The following is a 9,149-nucleotide window of genomic DNA, read 5'->3' as shown; positions in this document are numbered from 1 at the left end:
GACACTTGTCTTGGTTGTTTTCATTTACCCGCTGTACAGGAAACAATATTTTTAAGGTAATGCTGAAATAATGGTTTATTAGACCTCTGCTCGTGTTGAAGGTGGGCTGGAGCTCTGATGGGAATTTATTAGGTCACAAATCTTCATCTGCCAATATGAATGATAAAAGATCTAATTTGTCCCAAAGAAGAGGTCTAATAAACAGAACCTGAAAACACCACAAATATTTTATGGACGTGTTGTGGAAGCTTAATTCTAGTAAGTAATGGATGTTTTCAACAGTTAATACTGGTTTTGATGTTGCAGTATTCATAAAGGTTGACTTGCACACTTCAGCTAAGTCAACATGGCTTCAGTTTATGTGGAAAGAATCCTGAATAAGACCCACCATTAGAGGCTGTATTAAAAACCGAACAAAACTTGGCCAAAGATCTGTCTGGAAAAGCTTTATTTCACAACCTTCAGTTTACAGATAAATAACGTATGTACAGTTCTTGCACAGTAACTACTTGCAGATCAGAAACGGCCCACATTTCAATGGGAGGGTGTTGGGGCAAGCATTCAGACTACAGAAAGACAAACAAACTACTGGGAAAAGTTAAAAACCTGACAACTGTTAAAAATAGTATAGCGTTTGAACCCGACTTCTCTAATCAACAATACACAGGACATGTCTTCATCATGAAGATGAGAAGGATGGGAATTAATGAACACAAGGATAGGCTGCAAATACACAGTGGATGTTTGAACAGGCTGTGCAAACTCTGAAATCAGCACTTTGACATGTGAGTCTCAAACATTAACAGGAATATTATTGATGCATTACTGGCTTACCTCTACTACTACTACGGCATATGTACAGTACATATACCATCTGTTACTCCAGGTAGTGTGTGAATCATCCGGGTTTCTGCTTAAAGTCATTCTCAGTCAGCACTGAGTGTGTGTCTGGCAGGGACGTGGGGTCAGGGGAGGCAGAGCCTCACCTGTCATGAAAAGTAAAAAACATGATAAAATAAATATTTCTCTACTGATCTGTGCTATAAATGTAATTTCTGTATGATTTCAATCATTTTAAGCATTTTTATAGTCAAAATCGCTGAATTTGCGCATGTCCTGTTCAAACAGAGAGGAGACACATGAGGTGAGGCAGCATGAGCTGTGCCTCACCTCATGTTGCGCAATCCCTAACAAACTGGGTTGAGCGCGTGCCTTTTGCTTTCTCATTGTTTGTCACCACTAATATTTGTAGACTCTTGTACTATATGTCCTTTCTTTCCATAGAATAGCTCATGTATTTCACGTATGTGTAGAACATATTCAGTCTTGCTGATCTGACAGAAACCGCAGTGAAAAAGCACAGAGGGGAGGCACACAGTACCTCTGCCTCAATGAAGGGGGGGTCGGGTTCATGCTTGTAGTTCCGTTACTCTTCTTCTACACTTCTCTTCTTCTTCTTATATTTTGCTTTGACCGCAAACATTGAAGATTAAATATCTAAGCTTTAACAATTCTCAAAAAACAGGGAAATATGACCAAATCAACAGCAATCCAACGTCGGACAGGTAAAGTAACCTTGTATGTGTATGTTGTCTCTTTATAAATCCGTGGTTGTTACACAGATTTTCGCGCGCGAGCGCCCCGCTTCTGAAACAGGTTGGTGGGGCAGGTCGCAGATCGCGGCGCACACGCTCCTGGTGCAATCAAATATGTACCTTACCTATGTGTGTGTAAAGAATGCTGATATGAAATATGAAAAACAACCAGTAGTCAATGTGCAAGCTGCCAATTGAATGGTGATTTAAGATACTCTATATTGGGTTCATATATTTGTAAATCTGACTCTGAAAGAGTCAGTGCCTCACCGGCCACGAACCTCACCGCACGTCACTGGTGGGTCCGTGTTTTAGTCATCTGTTTTACCGTTAATTCGAAAAAAACAAAATACGGAAATACCATGGTATTGTCGTTTTTTGTTTCAAACCAAAAACGGGAAAACGGAAATGGGCGGTCGTATTTCCGTTTTTGGTTCTGAATTCAAAAACGGAAAAACCACAGAACCAAAGTCAAAAACGAGCCGAATTTTGTTCCTTTTTTGTTTTTTCCTTTAAAACGAGACGCAGAGCACAACAGGTAATCCGGAACAAGAATATTTCAAAAATAAAAGTGAAGGCAATAATGACCGTAGCCTATGCAAGAAATTAATAAATAAATCAATCTCGGCCGATGGGAGTAGTTTCATTTATTCATTTATCAATGTACACAGCAATAATCAACTTTTCGATTAATTGGTGCATTGTTTGATGCAATACAGTTCGTGATATAGTTTAATCAAAGTCATTTTTGTGTTCACAGAAATGTTGCTGTTGGCACTGATATTTCTTGTTCCACTGTGTTGTGCTGTTGATTTAGTGAACGCAGAGTGTAGCCTGTAAGGACACGAAAAGCAAGTGTTCACCTTTCTACCACTAGATGGCAGTATAAGTGTATTTAAACCATATAATTATACATATTTACCTGTGCCTTTGTTAATTATCTAGGTTATTGATACAGATGTATTTAATGCTGATTATCTCATCTGATATTTCATGTTCATGGTTAATTTACATTAGTTGTATACATCATGTATTTACATGTTATATTTGTGTCATTTAAGAACTCAACATACATGGAAGAGTGAGCATGTGTTGATCACGAGGCAATAAATAATGACAATTGAAAAAATAAAGATGTTTGGTTTATTCTTATTGAACATTAAGCCTAATTTACCTACCTCATTGATTTAATTGTCACACTTAAATCCTGATTTGAATGGTTAAACAGAAGAGGTCAAAGGGCCGAGATGAGAAGATATAATGTGGGTCAAATGCTGTGGTCCAAATAAAATGACTTCAGTTTTATTACCATTGTGTTACAGAAAGTTTGACTCTAGAATGTTTTAATTTTTTCCCTAATCTCACAAGACAAGAGCAAAAACCAGATTAATTGGTTCTCTTTTCTTCTTTGCTGCCATGTTACCGGTCTCGTGACCCCTCAGGTTGATCTCTGGAGCTGTAGGCGGATGTAGACCGTCAGGATGAATTGAGTTGGGAACCAATGCAACAGACTACCAGCTCTTTAGCATGTTGGACACACCAGCATGACACTGTCTCGCAAAATGAAGTTCCCATCCAATAACACTGGTCTGCAGAAGACTGCTGTGGGAGGAGGGCTGTTGAAAACTGTTGAAAATTGCAACGGTGATATGAGAGAAAAAACATGTCAAATACTCCCCTAAAAGCAGAAACCTTCAGAGTTAGTGCTGGCATTGCATTGTGAATACATTCCTGTATTTGACTTGTATTGCTGTATGCAGGTTTCCGTGTATCCTGGTTATACCTGGACCATGGTCTGGCCTCCTGCCGTGTCATAATCATTGACTGTGTTGTAACTCTGTTATGCTGTTCATTCTGTACACATGACATATATTACACTTCTGGCCATCCTGATAGTTGCTCTCCCTAAAGTCTCTTTCTCTTTTCTCCCTGTTAGTTTTTTTAGGGGAGTTTTTCCTGTTCTGATGTGAGGGTCCTGAGACAGAGGATGTCGTATGTGTACAGATTGTAAAGCCCTCTGAGACTAATTTGTGATTTTCGGCTATACAAAATAAAATTGAATTGAATCTCAATTCTTCTGATTCTTCAGTCTGCAGTTTACCTGCTCACATGATTTCCATCATCACAGCTTTGGCTTACAAGAGCTGTTCTAAAACACAGCACTCTTCTGTCCAAAAATGACAGAAGAGTGCTGTGACGTTTCCGTGGTCGGAGAGAGGACTGAATCCATCCTCAGTTTGAGTAGATTTCATTTTCTTTAATAAACTGTCACACGTCACAAAGACTATTGTTGAGGTATCCACCAAAAATGTCCGAGACACACCACACCCAAAACAGATCTCTTTATTCTTCCAGTTAAATAATAGATTCACCAATTGATTAATCGCCCTATTGAATTGAAGATTAAACAAATACTTGAAACAGAGTAAAACTGTGGTATGCTGTGTACTGCAGATGAACTTTGATGCTACCTAACACCTCTTCTTCCTGAGGAGCGAGATGCGAGACCCTAAAAAGAGCAACGGCAACGTTCTGTGGTTTGGGCATCTGGCTGACACTTACACATTGGATACTTTTAGGCATATTTGGGTTTTCACGCCTAACTGACAAATATGAAACAGGACTCTTGTAATCTATAGCCATATAGGAAGTGCTATCTTAAAGTGTAATTTACTTTTTATTCATATGTTTTATCCTCATTTAAGTTTCATTCTCTTTGATGAGTTTCTTTCCTTATATTGAGCCAAGAGTGTTTTGATCTCGGATATATTCTTTACATGTAATCTCATATATTTAGTGTCAATTTAATGATGATAGCCTTAATGTGTTTTTCTATCATTTATCAATATGTAATCATATGTGCTTCTATGTTGACCGAATGGAAAAGATAAGTACATTAATTCATTTTTGGTTTAACTTACTCTGATAATTTTCAGAGTCAGCATAGGAAACAGGTTGTAAGTGCAGAAACTGCAACTATAGTAATTGTTAGAAGAACATCCTGTTCAATAAAAGCCAGACAGAAACCTTCATTGGGGAGCTAGCAAGAAAGAGTTAACTTAAAGAACAAAACAGCCGCGCACGTATTTTACTTTGACGAGCGCTTTTACGCCACTCCGCGAGCAAAAGTCGCTCGCGAAGCTTAAACCTGCTCGTTCGCGAGTAGTTTTTCTTTTTGACAGTAAGTGGGCGGACCCAGTCGCCATTGTATCTCTACATCTAATTGGTTACAATCCTCGTCTTGGGATAGACCGGATATCACTCTGACACAGACGCTAGTTCTGATAGAGGTGGTTTTCAATCGGCCACTAAACACTACTCCACTACATCTCAGGATGTTCTACATTTGTCTGACAGGTTTTGTAAACTTTTCAGACTGTAGAGGCTGATGAAATACAAATTATGTTCATAGAGTGGTTAAATACAGTAATTAAAATGTGTTAAAGTCAAGTTGCTCAGATTGGTTTAAATTCACTCCATCATTCTATTACAGACAATGTGTATTTGATACTCAAACCTCTTGTGACAAACAGCTCAAAGAAACTCTTTGATCTTAATTGATTAAAACATGATGTGATCATATTTAATCATAGTGTTGTGTTTACAGAAGAGATATAATATAGTTGTATATAATATGAGCAACAATTTGGACCTGCTCAAAGATCTGGAGCCAAGATTAGGGACCACTGCCAAGATTAGGGTTGACACGATACCACAATTATGACTTCGATATGATACCTGCCATAAGTATCACGATACCCGATACTTACGATACGATACCAGAATTCGATACAATACCAAAAATACGATACTGGTATATATATCTATAATAGTAATAAATAAAACATCTGTACGGTTCCCTTTTTTACCAGCTTGTTCCTGCCCAGCTTTTTGAACACTTAACAAATGGCATTAATATTAATGTTGAACCTCTTCGCATCTTTTGAGCCTCTCTCATATTTCCGCTGGCTTTCAAACACAGCTGAAGGGAACTCTGTCTCTGTGTTGCTGCCGACTCTGCTGGCATCTGTCTGACTGTCTGTGGGAGTGGGTGGATAAACAATGCTTCATTTACTTGCATAGTGAGTTTGATATTTTCACTTCATATTTTATCTTAATTCATGGAATAATTATTTTTCCTTAACTAAAAATAAAAATAATTAGCTCAAGATCCACCCTCAGTCTCCACCAGCATGTAGCCATTTTGCATCAATTGTGTTTCATTTAGTACACTTGTGTGTGCATTGTGACCTCATGATCATATAGGCTTGTCGTCAAACTAGGCTAAGGCTACTCGTGTTAGCTGTATATAAGTGAGCTTGGGGGTGTTCATGTTTATAATCACATTTGCTTACCTGTCGTTCTTTGAACTCTTTGAAAAGTTCGGGGTGTGTCTGAAAGGTGCTTTGCCATGTTAGACGTGTTGCCTCCCTTGATCTGTGTGGCTTTGAAACAAGTTTCGCAGACGGGTCTCTGTATGTCAGTGGGGACCGTACACGGACCCCCATTTCCGTTTTTCCGTTTTTGGTTTGAAACGAAAAACGAGAATACCCATGGTATTTCCGTATTGTCATTTTTTTGACTGAACGGTAAAACAGACTAACAAAACGTACACAGACCTTGATGCATGTCTCCCCTGCAGCCAGTGGTGGGCCATGCATTTTATACCTGGGCCTTCACTGCTGTCCTGCAGCTGAAATACCACCTTATAACCACATTATGGCACCACAGCTATTATTCATTTTTAAGGCTGTAACCATGTACGTCTTCATATTAAACCTTTCGGTACGAGTCTTTTGAAAAATGCTAGAGCAATTACAATGCAAAAGCCTAAATTCAGGAAAACATAATGTTCTCAGCTGGTCTGGCTGTGGGATCCGCCATCATTCCTTAATGACAAGCGGCAACCGAAAGAGATTATCACAGGATTTTACTTTCACAACTTGAATGTTGAACGTACTGCTCTGCAATGTCTTTCCTCGTCTCAGTCTCCTGTGTCATGGTGTGTGTTACATCTGATCTCACTCAGTCAGAATGCCCATATTTGATTGGCTGAGCTGCATCACGTGATGTGATTCACTACCCGACATGCCTCTGCTGTTAAGTTTCAGAGCTGCACATGGACACTGAGCGGCATGTAATGCTGACGTCATTATAGGCCGGCTCGCAGGCTCTGATATGTCAAAGAATACGCTCAACATGTCAAACTAAAGATCTGATTGGTTGAACACAATGACAATCAACAATATCGTCTCCATTTACTTTAATCTGCACTGGATGCAGGCGAGAGTCTGCAGGCCTCTGCCTCTGTTCTTACCTAGAGACACAGAGGTGAAATCTGATTGGATAAAAGCTCTACTTAAAACAAGCTGCACTGGAAGCAGAGCAACTGAGGAAGACAGTAGCTGTGCAATGAGAAAATAAGATAATGGGAAAAATATTTTTATAAATTATAATACATGTAGTGTATTTAAGAAAAATTATTAAATTATAAAATAGCTATAACTTTGTGATTCTGTTTAGGCCAGCAGAGAAGGCCTTGCAGGCCCTGACGGCCGCCACTGTCTGCAGCACTTGCTGTGTGTGAGCGCTGCCTGTTGCTGTGTGAGCGCTGGGCAGCCCCGCCCCCTTGCAGTCAATGCCTTTAGGCAGCATGACAGGGAGCGGAACAGTGAGTGCGCTCTTATCGCGCTATTTTAATGAAGTATCGATACTAAAAATATGCAAAATCGTATCGTTTTTAACGTACGGGTACCGCGGTACCTTTTTAGTATCGATACACCGTGCAACATTAGTTTGTATATTAACTGTTAAATCACTGACAAAGTAGTTAGTGGATGAAAAAGTATTCAGATCCTTCACTGCAGTAAACGTACTAATATCATACTGATGAAACAATAATCCATTACCAGTAAAATACCTGCATTCAAAACCTTAGTCAATGTTATTATCAGCAAAATGTACTTTAAGTGCAGAAAGTAAAAGTACCCGTGCAGTAAAATGTACATTATTTGCCCCTGACCTGCAATCTGAAAATCTCCCCCTAGCGTCGGTGTCAGAGTGATATCCGGTTTATCCCAAGACGAGGATTGTAACCAATTAGATGTAGAGATACAATGGAGACTGGGTCCGCCCACTTACTGTCAAAAAGAAAAACTACTCGCCAGCGAGCAGGAAAAAGACTCGCGAGCGAGCGGGTTTAAGCTTCGCGAGCGACTTTTGCTGGCGCGAGAGTGAATTCTGCTCGCGCGAGACGGAATTTTGCTCGCGGAGTGACGTAAAAGCGCTCGTCAAAGTAAAATACGTGCGCGGCTGTTTGATTTTCGTGCGCGCATGGATCTCATTTGCGCTCTCGGATTTTGACAGTGATTTGCCTTCATGCTATGACTCACGAGCTGTGTCTCAATTCAGGGTCTGCATCCTTCGGAGGTCTTTTGTGACCTCATCAGATGTGTCCTCCAAATCTCCGACGAGAAGGCTGCATTCGTCGGCTGCATTCGTAGACCGGTTGCGTCACAGCGCTGCGACTAGTGCTGTCCCATTTCGCATTTTCAATGCAGCCTTCTCGTCGGAGATTTGGAGGACACATCTGATGTATGTTTCGCGGCCCACCATATCCCAAGATGCATTGCGTGCCGGTGCGCTATTACCGGCAGCTCGGCTGCCTGCATCCGACCGTAGTTAAGCCTTGTAAATTAACTTTTAAAAACTTCACTTTCAAACCTCAGAGGTTGAATAATATCTTACTGAGTTTGTGATGATTTTACAGATGATTTATACTTTATATCATGTACATAAACGGACCAACGTGAGCTCAGGTAGACAGGTTGTGAACCTGAAATATCACTTTAAGTCCGGTAACGTTTCAAACGTTGAGATTAACTACACGAATACACTGAATTTGAGTATTTTGCTGATTCTGTTCATGTTTTGTTACAGAGAGCCAGGAGCTGAGGGGAGAACGATGGACAAACATTCAGCAGCCGTAGCTTTGAATTAAGACATTAGTCCATTTGTAATATCTCCATTTGACCATCCTGTACTTAAGGTTACAGTTACATGAGCTCTCATCCTGTACAAAGCCTTCACTAATAACACAACCAGTACATCCTTCTCATGTGTTCATGTTGCTGTCACAGAGATGACAGTTGTGATGTCACCTTTTTATTTTATTTATTTAAATTTACATAAGACATCCATGTAAATGATTTCTATGTGAATATGTGTATATTCTGCAGTGTAAAATGTGTCAATCTTCTAAGTTTGCATCCCTGTGTGAACATTATTGATAAATGTTTCTCTTTTCATCAACTTATTTAAAAAATATAAAGTATATGCACATGTGTTACTGAGAGTTAATAAACACGTTTGCTGACGTTTGTTTTGCTGCTGTTAATGTTAACTGTCTTGATTGATTTCCTCTGCCTTAGGATTGCTATATATATATGTACATGTAAATATATATGTATGTGTGAATGAAATGAAATAAAGTTATTGATAAATTAATTTAATTACCAGAACTATAACTGATTGAAAATTAGTTATTAGTAACTG

This window comes from Anarhichas minor, unplaced genomic scaffold (genome assembly GCF_050575085.1).
Source record: "Anarhichas minor isolate MPS153535 unplaced genomic scaffold, ASM5057508v1 ptg000007l, whole genome shotgun sequence".
NCBI classification, from domain to species: Eukaryota; Metazoa; Chordata; class Actinopteri; order Perciformes; family Anarhichadidae; genus Anarhichas; species Anarhichas minor.
This window is presented reverse-complemented; position numbering follows the sequence as displayed.